The 16,850-nt window shown below is 40.6% G+C and overlaps 1 long non-coding RNA gene across 1 annotated transcript; it reads right to left on the reverse strand.

Moving 5' to 3' along the window:
* Positions 1-3,682: 3,682 nt before the first annotated feature.
* Positions 3,683-14,078, reverse strand: LOC144586356 (uncharacterized). The gene is made up of 2 exons (XR_013541138.1): positions 13,825-14,078; positions 3,683-13,756 (listed from the first exon to the last, which is right to left on the reverse strand). It is a non-coding gene; the product is annotated as an uncharacterized LOC144586356 (long non-coding RNA).
* Between the last annotated feature and the right edge of the window lie 2,772 nt (positions 14,079-16,850).

Below are 16,850 nucleotides of genomic sequence, written 5' to 3' on the forward strand. Positions count from 1 at the left end.
AAATAGATTAAAAATTGCAGTGTTGAAAGATCACCATTCCTAACATTTTCTAACTAGTTTATTTTCATAATACAATGCAATCTCTTACAATAACTCTCTTTTATTCTGAGCAGCTAAACAAATGGAATCAAGGAAAATTGCCAGATTTGTAGCCAATATAAACTACCAGTTCAATCCACAACCCAGCTGAGTTCCGAAAGTTGAATTTAAGCTGATTTATGGAACAATGTATTGAGTGGCTACGATCACAAGAAAAACAAAGTGAGCTGGTAAGTGCGCTTCAAGGCCAAGTCATGCAACCAGGAAGAGGGGTCAATCAGTTTCCCTATGAACAGTATGTTAGCAACTAGACAATAGTTTTTTCAAGCTATTCGTTGACAAGTTGGCTTTTTTCAGAATGAGCTGGAACATATCTCCTTCAGGACAGAAGATAACTATCCCTCCTGAAAGGAGGAATTCACGATCTGTGTGGCGCATTCAACAGTCACTGCCCTGGCCGATTTTAAGAGTCAGGAGGAGCAAGGGTCTGATCAGGAGATGGTGGCCTTAGAGTGAGCAAATGCCTTGTCCACATCATCATGCAACACAAGCTGAAATTGATCCAATATAACCAAACCAGATGGTGTGTTGGACACCTCAACATGACTTATTTATTAACAGAGTCAGGATTCCTACAGATGGCCTCAATCTTGGCACGAAAATGGGGTGCGAACCACTCACAAGTAGTAACATCCAGTTGAGGGTCTGGATGTTGTCCACCTCCAGGTTGTGGAACACCCTGAAGAGTTACGTCTGGTGGTTAGCTGCCTCACTGGTACATCTGATGCTGTATGTTTTCTTGGTGGCCTCTATGGCATTACAGTATTTGTTGGCTATCTTTTTTTACTGCAGTCTGATTAGAGTTCATGGGAACTTTTCTCCAAATGCTCTCTAGCCTTCTCCTAGCTTCTTTCAATGGCTCACAGTTCCTACGAGAACCAGGGGGAGGGGTCAGCCCTGACGCAGAGAAGGCATTCAGGTGCAGTGGAGTCAACTGCTCAAGTTGCCACCGAATACCATTCTGCGGCCTGGGCTTCGACACCCACACCAATCAGCTCATCCAGAGGCCTCTTGGAAACCAATTGGATCCAATAGCCTCTGTAGGCAGACCATCCAAATCGACCCTGTCTCCCTGCGAGGTGGTGTTGGTATTGCCAAGCCAAATTTCATCAGATGTTGATCTGACACGTGAAGGGCTCATGAAGAAAACCTAGTCACCTCCAGATCATGCTCCCCCTGACCTGCTAAAAATAACAGGTTGAGTGTATGACCCCCTCACATGTGTGGGACCACTCACCTGTTGGGACAGCCCCATAGATGTCATGGAATCCATGGAATCTGAGGCCAAACCAGTAGACAGCCTCTACATGCATGTTGAAGTCTCCCAGGAGTACAAGCCTAGGGGGCTACAATATACTGTATAACAAAAGTAAAAATACAATTTTTTTCCACTTTAAATACTAACACATTTATTTCAGTAGGAGTTTTTGTGGCTTGCAATCCATTTCCTCAGATACAGAGAGCATAATAACTAAATCACAGAGGACACAGTAGAGAGTTGGGGACCTAGTGGGAGTGAGAAAAACTGGGTGACAATTGATGACACAAAGATATCCTTTGGAATGTAAACATCCTATTATCCGGAATTAGATAAATAGGCTTAAGGACAATTATGTTAAGGGGAAAATAACATTTTAGTTATAGCTCTAAAAGAGACTATGTTATATATGTCCTATACTGTATATATACATATACTGTATATATATATACAGTGGTGCCTCGCATAACGTTTTTAATTGGTTCCAAAAAAAAAAAACTTATGCGAAAAAAACTTTATGCGAAACACCATTTCCCATAGGAATGCATTGGAAACTGGTTAATCCGTTCCAATAGGCACGGATTGGCGTCCTTAAGCGAAAAAACCCATAGGAAACATTGTTAAACGATACAATGTTTCCTCCATTGGAATGTATTGAAGCCGACTCAATACATTTCAATGGCTTTGCGAAGTCAATTTTTGCAAATTTAAGTGTGTCATAAAAGGGTCAAAAATGGTTTTAAATGCTTGGATTATCTTCTGCACCCTCTAAAACGGATGCAAAAGTTAATTTGGCTTTGATCTGACTTTTCGTTAATTTATGGTGAATTTTTCCCCCCCAACTTTTGACAGCTGTCAAAATCTGACAGCTCCATTGTTTCCTATGGGGGAGAAAAAAATTCACAAAAAATTAATGAAAAGTCAGATCAACGCCAAATTAAGTATGCACACATTTTAGAAGGTGCACTAACAATTCCAAGCATTTAAAACCATTTTTCAACATGTTAAGACACTTTTGTAATTGAAAAAATGAACATCGTTAAGTGAAGCAGGGGACCTAAAACCAAAAACGTTAAGCGAAGCATGGTCCCAAAATCGCTATGTGAAAATCGCCCATAGGGAAAAACGTTATACGAAGCACAATCTGACTCTGAAAAAATAAACGTTACGCGAAAAAAACGTTAAACGAAGCAAACGTTATGCGAGGCACCACTGTATATTGCTGAAGTATTTTCATGTATGTATGTATGTATGTATGTATGTATGTATGTATGTATGTATGTATGTATGTATGTATGTATGTATGTATGTATGTATGTATGTATGTATGTATGTATGTATGTATGTATGTATTGGTGGAGCAGACTTTTTTTTGTTCAGAAAACAATTGAGGCAAAAAAAATCCCACCAGTCAAGTGAGAATTAAGCATATTCAGTAACCATGGAATGTTGGTATCAACAAGAGGAGTAAAATATTAAAAATTGTAGGAATACTGAGTGGTTAGACTGGAACCCTGAACAGGAATATATTCATGTTAGGCAGGAGAATAGCAACATGTTATGGCTGGCCCCACTTGTTGGGAGTTAAGAGGAACTACTGGTTCACTACTCACAGTGAGAAGATCTTACCTACACAAATCGCATTTTTGTTTCTTCACATACATTCACATGACTTAAAAAATTGTGTTATTGCACTTTATACTCTCTTCTGTCCAACTGACAACACATGTTTAAACTGGGTTTTTACGATGAGGTCAATGCAATTACATGACCACCTATGCACATAGTTAAGTATAGATCAAAATGTCCTAATGTGGTTGTGTATTTACACCCTCAGGCCAAATGGTTTGTGGACTAAACCCTCACATTGCCTGGTATTTTTTTCAACAATGAAATGTAGCCACAAGTATTCACTGACTCTATGAAATAGCTCAGTTCTTCAACAATAACAAGAAAACCCTCCAGTTTATGAATGTGGGATATTGTGCTTCTGTATTCACAATTTCAAATGCCGCAATATCAGGCTGTTACTCTTTAAGAAAACTCAAAAACTCTTTGCCCACAGTTCTCCATGTTTGTTACAGAGAAAGATCAGACTGGCAGCTACATCTGTGCCAAATTCAGGGCTGATCCAAAATCCAGTTTAAAAGTTATATATATATTTTGTTTGGGCTGCCCCCATTTTTAAAATTGCCTTTTAGAATGTTGACTTGCTCTGCCAGCACAAGACCATTGCTGCACTCTCATGTCGTGATAATCAAAATATGCTGAGTAAGGAATTTAAAAATAATTTGTGGTTAGAATGGACAGAGTGGAAGAATCTTCTTTTGAATGGCTTTGTGTTTCTGTATAATTTTAAAAGCATCTAATGCTATCTAGAGAAAATAATACTCTCTTAGCAGATTTAGATTTTTGTTTAAAAAGGGAGAAAATTGGATACAATTCAGGAGGATTTTATACACCCTACAATGTACAATAGGATAACTTTTTTTCTGTTTGACTTCCTAATTGAGCTTTTCATTTTAAAAAAAGAGAAACATAGACTGTATAATTAAAACATTTTAAGTGCCATTTTAAATTAATTATAGATCATTTGAAAAAGGAAGATAGGAACACTGCATCATGGACATTCTCAGTAGGTTGTGCAGGGAGAGGAGTGGTAGTGGAAAGCCCCATAGGATACTATTGGGTAGCTGGGGACCTGGTCGGGCACCATGAATAGTGAGATTCTGGAACACAGGCAGGTACAACCCTATGAGGCAGCCTCAAGCTACACCCAGCCTTAAACATTGGAACTTGGTTGGTACACAACCCTTCCCCTTTATTAACAGAAAGACAATAAATTCTCCTTATATATCTCTAAACATATTCTTATTTGCCATTCCTTTTCTTACTGTAATATTACATGTTGCTTTCTCATTAACAGCTATATTCCACACTTCTTTATACTGTTTGTTTAATATGGGGATTACACTTAACTTTCCAATTCTTTGCTATTATCAATTCAGCCATTGTTACTAAATTTGTGATCAGTTCTTTTGTTGCCCAATTCCATTGTTCACTCTCAAATATTGATAATAGTGCTGTTTTAGGGCATATTCCTAGATTTAACTTTAACATTTCACTTTTTTCTTTCAAACCCAACTCCCAACATTTTAATATTTATTCACATCTCCACCACATATGAAAGTAGGTTACCATCTCCAACATATCTTGTATTTGGGAGAGGAAATAAGTACTGAAAACTGTGTATGGAACAAATACATTTTAAAATGTATGTCTGTAAAAGTAAAAGAACAAAAGTATAAATTAATTTGGAGATCGTACTTAACAACCAAGAAATTGAATTGTATGTCTAAATATGACTTCTAGCTACCTTGCAGATCTTAAAATGCTTTTATTTATGTTTTAACTGCACATACAAGCAAACACACCGCTTCTTGACATCTGTCATCTGAGATCCTGCCTTGACTGGGCAGTGTATTTTTCTCGGCAGCAACTTTTAAACTAGGATCAGTACCCTTATGTTGATTCTAGTTGGTGCAATGGCCAGTACAAGCAATTGGACTATTTCTGAGCCTACTCAGGAAGATATCCACCACCTCCTTTTCTATATGGAAGGCCCTGTTCATTTCAATGGGGCCATCTCCAGTTTGTGTAATGACAAGCTAGAGACTATGCTGCATGCTATTACAGCAGGGCATTGCATTCCACATTCACAAACAGTGTCAGAGCACTCGCCACATGTTCCATCCTAAACATGTTTATAAATTAGACAAAATTTTGTAAGATGTAAAACAATTGTGGTAAATTCAGCTGTTTATTTCAAGATGGGCTCTTATTTATAGCTTTCTATCAAAACTAAAACTTTTAGGTTGGAAGATATGTCATTCTCACATTAATAGGAGGAAGGTTGGGTGGTTTCGCATCTCCCAACAAAACCTAGCTGTAAAGAGTCCTCCTTTGACCCATGGCACCATGGGAGAGGTGATTTAGAAAACTGCTTCATGAGTGTCTCAACAGGCAATTTTGCCTGAATGTCCCAGCAGGACATGGTTCCAAGGACCATTCTTAGCTCGCCACTGTAAAAATCACCTGCACTGCACAGAGCTGAGTTTGGGTAAGAAGCATGTGGCCACTCAATAGCCCAATTTCTCCACAGATAGAGAAGGCAATGCATTGAGGCAGCCATAGCTACTGTTGCTTCTCATTACCACCACCCCCCACTCAACTGCTTGTTAAAGTAAGTGATTTTCTCCATCTCTATGTTGGGATAAGACCTGGATGTGAGATAAAAAGTATAGCATTGCCACACTGCCCCCTGATAGAAATTGTGAGGTGGACATAGAGGAAAGAAAGTAAACCATCTCCTCCTCCTTCCCTCTCCATCTTTGTCCTAACAGAGGCAGTGCTGTTTCCATTCTCCCCCTCAGTGCTCTGCACTGGGTAGGGAAGTTCTGTGTTTTGGTTTCTGTTGCTACCTGTTCCTATGGTGAGGGGCAGTGAAAGGCCTCCTTGTCCTGTGGCATGTTTGGCTAGTTTGAGGGGCAGCACATTGCTTCTCTCCTCAAGTTATGAGAGAACTCAGGCCATCCATAGTATCCAGTGGGGTTCTCAAATTCTGACAGGCCAAAACTGGTGCCTTCAAAAGAGCTGAAAGGCAAGTAGGAAGCCCGTTTATTTGATTCAAAAGCCTTGTATTACCATTCCCAGAAGCACATTCTGGAAAGCAGTCTTGCCACGACATTTAGTTAGGGGTAGCTTTCAAATAGATTTCAAGGGCAGCCCCATATAAAGCATGCTACAGATATCTAATCGTTGTTGTCAACTTGGATTGTCTTTCAAAAAACTAACTTTCCAAAATCACCACGTAAGTACAATTGGAAAGATAAGAGAAGCAAACCACAGGACCTTTGAAAGCAAAAGCGAATGTGTTTGGCGTGAATCTTGGAAAAACTAGGAAACCAGTGTGGCACTTTCAGGAGGAGTACCACAAGATCCGAGTGCCAAAAGAGGTAAATGATCTTGGCAACATAGTTCTGGATACAGGTGGTGCCCATTAAAGCTAGAAAATATATTTCTGAGTCGTAAGGCTTTGCAAAGGCCCTTCTTCCTGCATACATTTCACCTGAAGCGATCAGATTCTTAGATAGTTCCAGGAACCATTCTAAGTATCAACTTCCATGCCAATGTAAAACAAAAAACAAAAAACAAAAAAATTAGGGACTTTTCAGTGGTCACTAAATGGTGCCAGTCTCCAGATGGAATAATAACTGCCCTATGTTGTTTACCATGTGCAGTTTTTCCATCATTCCTGTGGGCAAAGTTAGATGTCAGCTTTTGTTGTTGTTTTTTTTCAAACTGGTACTCCGTCCTCCGGTTGTGGTTCTCTATTCTCTGTCAGATAGGAAGCAAAGTAATAGAAGTAAATCTTTAATTAGAGATTATAACTAATGATGCTGTTAGTGCACAGAAAAAAAATTACAATAAAATCTCCCACAAGAGTAGGAGAGCAACCAAGGATGCAATAGGCACTGTCTTTCATGTATGCTAATAGTTTCTTATTAGATTAAGCCTTAAATACCAGATATTTGTTTCATGGAAACTTGAAAATAATTTCTGGCTTTAATGTAAGATTTTTTTGTTGTTGTTGTTTCCTGGGCAAACTGATGACCCATTAAAGCCATTTACTGATACAACGTTTTTAATTTAGCTCAATCTGTGGCATTAAATGATTGGGTGTGATTTATACCCAGGAAGAATCAACCTGCAATTTGACTAAGGCCATGGCAAATCACTCAAACATTTGAAAAGGGCAAGGCTACCAATTAACCCCTTCAATGCAAGGCACTGAGCAGTGTTCTAACCTCAGGGAGACATCTTGAAACTATCAAAGTCCTGAGCACTTCATTTCTCATCCCGGCTTCTTAAGATGCAATAATATTTGCAGAGTTCATGAAGTCTGTTCTACTTTGAATAGACTTCAATCTCTTTTAAGCAAGGCTGACTGGAAAAACCATCAAAGCATCAGAATGGTAACTGCTCCTCTTAAGAGGTGTAAAGTGAAAGAATTGAAATACCTAAATATAGCCAATATAACCCACCCTTATATTCAGAGAAGCCGGTTAGTGTATATTCTTTTTCTCTTTAGCCAGGCTGTGTGAGTGAATGAATATCAGGGATGTTGGCAAGTCTCTGATTCTGTCCCAAGTCTCAGTCTGAGTCTTTGGGTCTGAGTCCCAAGCCCCAAGTTCAAGATCCTATTAAAACAAGCTCCTCCTCCACCAAAAAAGGAAGTAGTGGGCAGCTTGGGTCTAAATCATTGGGGGAGGGAACCCAAATCAAGTCTTAAGTCAAGTCATTGGTATGACTTAAGTCCAGATTGACAGGGAGTCCCATGACTCAAGTTCCCATCCCTGAGCAATACCAGTGCCGCCCCTATCATTAGGATGTGTGAGGTGGCAGCTTCTACCACCAGATATGAAATATCATGAAAGGTTAACATATTATGAGCCTCGTGGCGCAGTGGTTAAATCGCTGTACTGCAGCTAAAACTGTGCTCACGACCTGGGGTTCAAATCCCAGGTAGCCGGCTCAAGGTTGACTCAGCCTTCCATCCTTCCGAGGTCGGTAAAATGAGTACCCAGCTTGCTGGGGGGGCAATGTGTAGCCTGCATAATTAAACTGTAAACCGCCCAGAGAGTGCTTGAAGCGCTATGGGGCGGTATATAAGCAGCACGCTTTGCTTTGCTTTGCTTTATTAGCTATTCCCATTTTTAGGGGTATATTTGTACAGAAGAGGGGTTTGAATCATTTACTGTCTCATGTACCTAAATACTTTGACTGATTTTCAGTACTATAACCCTTGACTCAGTGAGGGGTGGGGTGGGAACTTGCTATTTGCTGCTTTATCTTAGGTAGCAAAATGTCATGCATTGGTCTGATCAGGATCATGCCTACATTCTATATCAATGGTCAATGCTAATATCTTTCACTCTAGGTACAGGTGCAAGAAAAACAGAAAGGATGCTAGAGATATTTTCCACTAATATTAGATACCTTGATAGAGAATAAAAGAACCTTTTCTTTCAATATCAGCTGAAGACAAAATATATTGCAAGGCTTTAAAATCCCTCATTAACATATCTCATCTTGCCACAACAAAGAATGAAGATTCAGGATTCATTATGAGAAGAACAGACGCAAGTTCTGTCAAAATCCTGCACATATGCCATAATTTCAGAAAAATGAAGTGCCAAATACTGTGTAAGTATTTCACTATTAAAACGTGAAGGGGTAAAATGGGTACAATTTACAGTGGGGGAATACATATAGAAACATTTTCATCAGTGGGGGAAATATGTAAATTAGAAAAAAATTATAAATAAAATGCATTAGATAAAATGTGTAAATAAATGCACAGAATAGGAAACGTCCACAGAAATGTGAAGGTAGCTAGGAAAAACAAACTCTCACAACCCAACACAAAACAAGGGAAAGGGAAAAAAGCAAGTGGTACTTTGATACATGCCTGAGTGACTTTCACACATCCCTAGTTTTAGATATCCATCTAGTTAAAAGATAAAGCAAGATGTGCTCTAGATTACAGATGCTGCTAGGTAAAAAGACTTACCTACCGCCATGCATAATCTAGACAACTATTATGTGGACTAATCATATCTTGCTCAAGGTCACTGACTTTGGAAAAAAAAAATTCAGATTGGCATAGTGACAGTAACGTGATGTAAAACACGTTGCATAGCATATTTTCTGTTAAAAAACGAAGGCAAAAAAAAGTAATAGGAGTAATCAGAGAACCTTTCCAAACGTTTAAGGTAGTTCTGCTTAACTATGTTCACAAACTTTTAATATTTTTCAGTGCTGAGCTGAACTTACAGGGAGCTAATTGTTCACATTTATTATTGGAAACTAAATACATGAAACCTTTTGCTACACGCTCATGTAAACATATAAGCATAAATATAGTTATTGGAGTCCCCTATACTATCATAGATACATCAGCCCAGGTCCATTTAGAGAGTGTCATGACAAAATCCCAGGGGCATTTTTCCTATAGATTAAAGAGAAAATAGAAGCAAGATGAGAGAAAAAAGTAAGTAAAACAAAGCCATTAAGTAAATCAGAGTTAGAAAGGGGGAAAAAAAACCATGTGTAACCAATTTGGAAATGTCAACACATCTGGCTGGCGGGGCCTTTTCCCTTGTATTCACATGATAAATATTTTTATAGGTAAACTATACGTTATCAAGTATGAGTCAATTTTGCTGGAAAAAACATTTGGGGTAATTGCATATTATCAAGCAGGATTGAGCCCTATTTATATGAACACCTTGTAAGATTTTGTCGATAATACACATTTGGGAAACTGAAAAATATGCTATATAAAATGGCTAGTTAGTTCCTATTGGTCTGCCTCTAAACAGCAAATTAAGAGGTTCATCCATATCTCTAGGCTTCATATTCTTGCTGCAACAAATAAGGTTGGCAGGTCAGCATATTTCCATTCCTTCATATTTCAGGTCAAAATCAGACATCATACGGTGTGGATTTCTTGCATTTCCTACACACATGCACAGAGAGAGTCTTTTTTTTGTTGGGCTAGTGAGCCCTGGTACCATTGGGAGGGAGGAGGAGATGCATGCCCAGTCACTGAAGCCACCATAAACCATAAAACCAAACCTCTACCTCCTCCAACACCAATTGCCGTGGAATTCATCTTACCCACCTGCAGACCCGGAAAGGAACAATAATTCACTGAGACTTTGAGATGTGGGAAACCTAATCTTGAATGTAATACATTCTGCAAAGAGCAGATCTGGAAAAGCTGCTTCTCTTCATACATCTGATAACTGAGGCAACTGCCTCACTCTGCTTAAGGGCAGAGCCAGGCCTGTGATCCTGTTTCAGGAGGGGAAACAGGTGAATGGGAAGAAAAACTCATTTGCTTGAAGTCTACTTTGGCTCTCAGGCTACCTCACAGGTACATTTTCGACTTATTAGGAAAGGAACCCAGCTATCCCTCCATTTTCACACTTCTATAAAATTACCTGTGTGAAGTCCTTAACTGAATGAAAGTACACAAATTCAAATGGTGTACTATTGCCTGCTGTGGGTGGGACGACCTTTGTCGTCTCTGATGGGCTGTGCACCTCATCTTCTCACACGCCTCCAGGAGGACTGCACAGAAGCGCTGGTGGTGGGGCGGCCCAGGGACACAGACAGTGAGTCAGAGGACCTGGCAGGAGAAGGGGATAAGGACCAGCTTGTGTAGGGGGAAGGTGCAGATGTGGTGGAGTGGACTGAGCTGGCAATAAGATGGCAACAGGAGGATGCCGATGAGGAAGAGTGGTCAGAAGTTCTGTGCTGCTGAGAGATCTGAGCTCTGTTACTAAAAGACTCCTGGATGGAAGACTGAGTGAGTCTAGCCCAAGGGAGGAGGCAAGGGAGCAACACTCCCGTTTTCCTGCCTGAGCCACCAAAACAGCAATGGAGCCAGCCCAGGGAGCATCACTCACAGACATATACACCCACCCAAAAGTGATGTTGGTATTGCCGTTGACAATGCTTGCATCTGGCACAGCTGGCCCAGGAACAAGTGGAACTATCATGCCCAAAAGATCCGTGTCTGTCTAGGAATATAGGTCCTCACTGAAAGGTGTTGGAGCTTTGGGGCTCGTGACATCAACTCAGCCTGGCAGCAAAGGGGCCTGTAAGCATCACTTGGCCCCTATCAGAAGTAACCTGCAGCCAGGAGAGGAACTAAGCCTCCATGGGGGAGAACTGTTGAACTGGGCAAAGGATACTAGGAAGCACCAACAGAGATGGATGGGGAGCAGCACCAGGACTGAGACAACTGGGAGTTCCCTGTTTACAGCCTAGACTTCTCTTTATCAAAGCTGGACAAAAGCATCCTGGGCCAGCCATGTCAACAAAGCCCACACTGGAGGAGCAGTTGCAGGGCACCCCCTTCCCTCAGGAATGAGTGGTGGGGTGCACACACACATATCCAAAAAGTAGGGTGAAATGTTTGCAAAAATCTGTATGTAGAAACAATGCACTTTTTATGCAGTTCTTTTTATTTATAAGCACAAATTGATGAAAAACAGGCAAAACACATTGTGAAAGTGATGTCACTGGATGTAGATTGTTCCCCCTCCTGTTATAGCTCAGTCAAAATTAGGAAAGCTTAAGTCTCATTTATTTCAATAAAAAAAAAAAAGCAAATGCATTATTTCATTTCAGATATTAACAGGCATGCAGCCTAATCCAAAATACTTAGAATTAGGGTGGATCAACAACTACAACATCACATACAATGACATTATAGGGACCTTGAAAGATGTCATGCCCATGTTGTAAGAGGATACACTCATGCAGATGTTCAAGATTTGGTTGCCAGAACCTGTACAGAGCTTTCTAGATTAAATTTATATGTATGGCTTTTTCAATTAATGTCAGCAACACTCACTTGTTCTTCTGAAAGACTCAAGATTAATTTAATGTATGTAGATATTGCATTCTATCTTTTAGCAGCTAAAATATAGCTCTTTCTTCCTCCCCCCCCCCATTTGATTGATGGTGTGTGTGTAACTCTCTCTCTCTCTCTCTCTCTCTCTCTCTCTCTCTCTCTCTCTCTCTCTCTGTGTGTGTGTGTGTGTGTGTGTGTGTGTGTGTGTGTGTGTGTGTGTGTGTGTGTGTGTGTGTGTGTGTGTGTGTGTGTGTGTGTGTGTGTGTGTGTGTTCAACTTAGCTTGGAAGTTTAAAAGGGAGTTTTCCTGTGAGGCCCAACCGGGAACTAGTTATAATCCTTTTAAGAAACACCTAAAGAAAAGAAAGAAAAGATGAAAGGAGCAGGAAGAGGTAGTGACAATTTATGGTACAAGATCATAGTTTTGCCCTTTCCTGCTTCAGACCAGAGTCATAAATATTCACCTCTTTTCATTACTTTTATTTGCTGGGAACATTTGCATGTGTGCGTAGACCAAACTGGCTCTAAAAGAAAGAAAATTAAAATGAAAAAGCATTCTGTCACAATTACATCAGAAGGGATGAAGTAAGGATTTAGTCAGACTGGAAGGCAGGATGAGAGACATCAAGGCTTGTTCAAGAATGGGTTCGTAGGCTGGTCTTCCCCAGAGAAATATTCTCCTTTTCCCCATGACATCATCATTTGCTGGCCTCCTGGCTTTTATATAGGTTTCCCCCTTTTCAAAAAAAGTGAAATGTCTCCCAAAACTTAGTTAGTTCCCTCAAATGGAGGTACTGATTAAGGTCCTTCACTCCTGGCCTATAAGTCATCAAAAGAAGAGTTTCCATCACAAAAATGGCACCTGGCCTCCATCATAGTTTCATATGTGGCACCATCATGCAGAATTATAGCCCACATTCTGAACAGGATGAAGTTTCAAGGGCACACATGTGGGACTGTCAGGCCTATTCCTTTGATTGTCTCTCAAGTACTGGTCCAAGTCTGGTTCTTGGTCCCTGCTCAGCAATACATAGTTTTCTAAGGTCTGAGTTGGGCTGACTCAGAACAGAGCAACCACATTCTACAACAAAAGAACAAATCAACCTAACTAACTAACTATCCAAAACAAGGAAACGGGTTCACTAAGTCTAGACCTATCCTCAAATGACTTCTTTTGTCCTAGTGATGGTTATTCCAAAGATCAAAAGGTCTTCTATGGCAACCTATAGAGGTCAAGATAACTGCATCTTGATGTTCCTGTTATGTGCCATTAAATAAGTTCTGATTTATACCTCTTATGTCTGAGCAAATGGATTTTTCCACAAAAGCTCACATTAAAATATAGCAGTTAGTCTTTAAAGTGCCATGTTTTTGTCTTCTTATTTTTTTATTTTTCTTTTAGTTTTGCCTGAGATTCCCTTATACGGTGTCCAAGACATGTAAGGTGTTCAAAGCTGGCTGGATAGCACAGTGAGTTGGACATCTGGCTACTCAGGCAGAGGTTGGGAGTTCAATTCCGCACCATGCATCCCAGAAGAGCCAACCTTTGTAGATTTGCGCAAGCTACAGTGTCCCAGGATGCCCCCAGAAGAAAGGAATGGTCAACCACTATTGAGTACTCTCTATCTAGAAAATTCTGAAAGGCATCAACAGGCTAGAATTGACTTGTTGGTGCACAATTATATTTGGCTGGATAATTCAGTGGTTTAGGTGTCTGGCAGCAGAGCCAGAGGTTGGGAGCTTGCTTCCAAACTGTACCTCCACAGAGAAGAGCCAGCCTATGTGGCCTTGGGCAAGCTGCACAGTCCCAGGGCTCTCCCAGAGCAGTGGTTCTTAACCTTTTTGAAAGAAATGCCCCCTTGAGCCATTGAGGAAGTTATCATTGCCCCCCTCCCTGAGGTGATATCTTACCTACCTACCTACCTACCTACCTACCTACCTACCTACCTACCTACCTACCTACCTACCTACCTACCTACCTACCTACCTACCTACCTACCTAGTCTCCCTCCCCACCTGGGTGCGAGGTAGCGCTTCACGGGGCGAGGATGAGGACCCAAGAGACCCTTTCCTTCCACCCGATCCACACTCAGTGCTCCCCTGAAGGAGAAAGGCGAGACGTGGCAGGTAGAAAGAGCTGGATCATCTGGCGGCAGCAGCAGCACCGGATCTACTGCCAGCACTGCGGCTGCAGTCGCCTTCACAGGTTTGGCTCGCTCCAGCGCCCCCTACCGCCCCCCTTCTGTTCTTTCGCCCCCACACCACCCCTTTTCGTTCTACTGCCCCCCTGAAAAATGAAATTGCCCCCTGGGGGGCATTATTGCCCACGTTAAGAACCGCTGTCCTAGAGGAAAAGAATGGTAAACTACATTTGAGTATTCTGTACCTAGAAAACTCTGTAATTATAAGTCAGAACTAACTTGGCGGCACACAATTCTTATTATTATTATTAAGATGTTCAAGAAGTGATTTATCATTGACACAGACAAGCACACAGTGAGCTCATTGGGAATTATGAGCCTCAGATTGGTCAGGATAATTATTTGAGTTCTTTCCCATTTGGCAGGGGGAAAAAACTCTGATCGTTCTCAAGTCAATATGACTTCCATTTAGATTTCAGATGACATCATACTTGGGTTGGGAGCCCAGCATGGGATCATGCATGAAAAAGTACAATTGATTTCCCTCTTAGAGACACTGCCAATTTGCCAAAAAAAATTTTAAAGCACCCATAAATAGATTCTGCACCTTTCATATCACCAAGGGTTTTCTGGAACTGTCTGCATTATTGTCAGAGTCCCAAAACTGATCCATTTCTGGACCCAGTCCAGATCAGCGCTGAAAAACTTTTGCAAATGATTTTTATGCCTTTTTAAATGTGGTACCCATTTTCAGTAAGGTTGTTACTGCTGTTTTCTCCACAGAGCTCTCAGAAAGCAAAAAAAATTAAATTAAATTAAATTAAAAAATCAGAAGATCCTTGCTATATGAGACCAAAGAATAATCTAGCTCAACGGTCAGTTTCCACAGTATCGAATCAGACGCTTATGTTTGCCTCCATTTTCTCCACATCATGCCTCACCTTATGTTAGAGCTGTGCAGATTTGGACTGCAACTCCGAGAATTCCCCAAGCAGAAATGCTGCATGAGAAATTCTAGGAGCAGTAATCACAAATGTTCACACCTTTCTATAATGTCCTGACTCCTCTCCCTGTCCCCAAATTAAAGGGTCCTCCAAGTTAAAATCTTTTTAATAGGGAACTTGCCTTAATCTCTAGATTATTTTGGTTGCTTTTTTCAGTACTTTCTCCAATACTCCAGTGTATCTTTTCCAGGGCAATGACCAGAACTGTGCACAGCATTCCACATGTGGTCATATCATACATTAATTTAAAGCCACTGTGAGATGATCCCAATCACCTGTTTCAAAAGAGAGTAAATTTGAAAGTGTTGACCAGGAGAGCGCTCAAGCCCTGCCCCCTACTTGTTGCTGTTGTGGACACTCTGAAGAGGAAACAGCCTGCTACACATGGAGCCTTTCCACATCAACAGGTGCCCTGCTTTCCTGCTCTCCACCCCATGCAGACAGCAATACACAGAAGACATGAGTGATACTCCATCCATGCTCATACTTTCAAATTAACATTATTTTGAATGCCTGAATAGAGTTACTGAGCTTTTGATTTTTCATTCCGTTGCTAATGACTTTCAATACTGGAAGTTGGCTTTTTAATAACAGCCACATATTGGGGCAATATTTTAATGAAGCTGTCTATTACAAGGCCAACGTCACTTTTTCCATGAACCATTCCAACTGCATCAGCATAGATTTTCAGACCCAAGGTGCATCCTCTATACACTTGTGTATAGTCAAATCCATTTACCATGTTATTGTTCATTCCCCCAGTCTGGAATTATACTTTTGGTGCTCTTTGTTATCTCCCCTTCTTCTTCTTCTTCTTCTTCTTCTTCTTCTTCTTCTTCTTCTTCTTCTTCTTCTTCTTCTTCTTCTTCTTCTTCTTCTTCTTGAAAGTTGCTAGGTATCAAGACACCAGCTTGGCTCTTAGGGAATTGCTATGCTTCCTCATCTCTACAAATGGGGAGACATGTTTCAGGGCAAGAGAAGGCAAATGAGGCAACTATTTCAAGCAACAGATGCTGAAGAATAGAGAGCAGTGGTATGATTTTAGAAAACAGAGTCACCATGTGCCACATGACCTGGCCTGCTCCCTTTCAACTTCTTACCCACAGGTAGAAGGAAAGGCATCACCCCATCACCACGGTCAAATCCGGTTGGCTTATAACCATCTTGTGCTTCATATTTCAGTCAGGAAAATGTCTTTGAACAATCCAGCCTACTTTTGAAGTGCTGATTTGATTTGATTTTTCTAAAGCATATTACAGTGTAATTTTATTTATGTTCAATTTTGGTTCAATTTTAGCCTGTGTGATTGCTAAAAAGAAAGAAGAGAGAGAGAGGAAGGAAGGAAGGAAGGAAGGAAGGAAGGAAGGAAGGAAGGAAGGAAGGAAGGAAGGAAGGAAGGAAGGAAGGAAGGAAGGAAGGAAGGAAGGAAGGAAGGAAGGAAGAAAACACAATTAGATTTTCCATTTATATCTATACTGCATTTTGCACAGAGGAGACAGAAAAATCTCAGTATAGTAGAAGTCCAGTTGGCACCAATGTGTCTAAGCCCATGTGAAGTTTTTAGTCTGCTGTCCACCGTGCAAGAAGATAAAACAATGAAGATAATATAATGAAAAGTGGATACCACAGTAAATATTTTTTAGATGATTTCTTTTTCCCTCCTGGGAATGTATTGCCTTCAAAAGGCTCCAAGTTTTGGCTGTGATAACCATCCAAGCTTTTAGGTGTTTGTCAAGCTCTAAAACATTTTTGAGTTTCTAGTGCCAGGCCAGAAATGCGGGAACTAAAGTCTGCCTCACAAGATTTTGGCTTACTAGCTAGCTTTCCCTGCCAGAACCAGGGAAAGCAAAGGCACGCAAC

This window comes from Pogona vitticeps, chromosome 2 (assembly GCF_051106095.1).
Source record: "Pogona vitticeps strain Pit_001003342236 chromosome 2, PviZW2.1, whole genome shotgun sequence".
Lineage (NCBI taxonomy): Eukaryota > Metazoa > Chordata > Lepidosauria > Squamata > Agamidae > Pogona > Pogona vitticeps.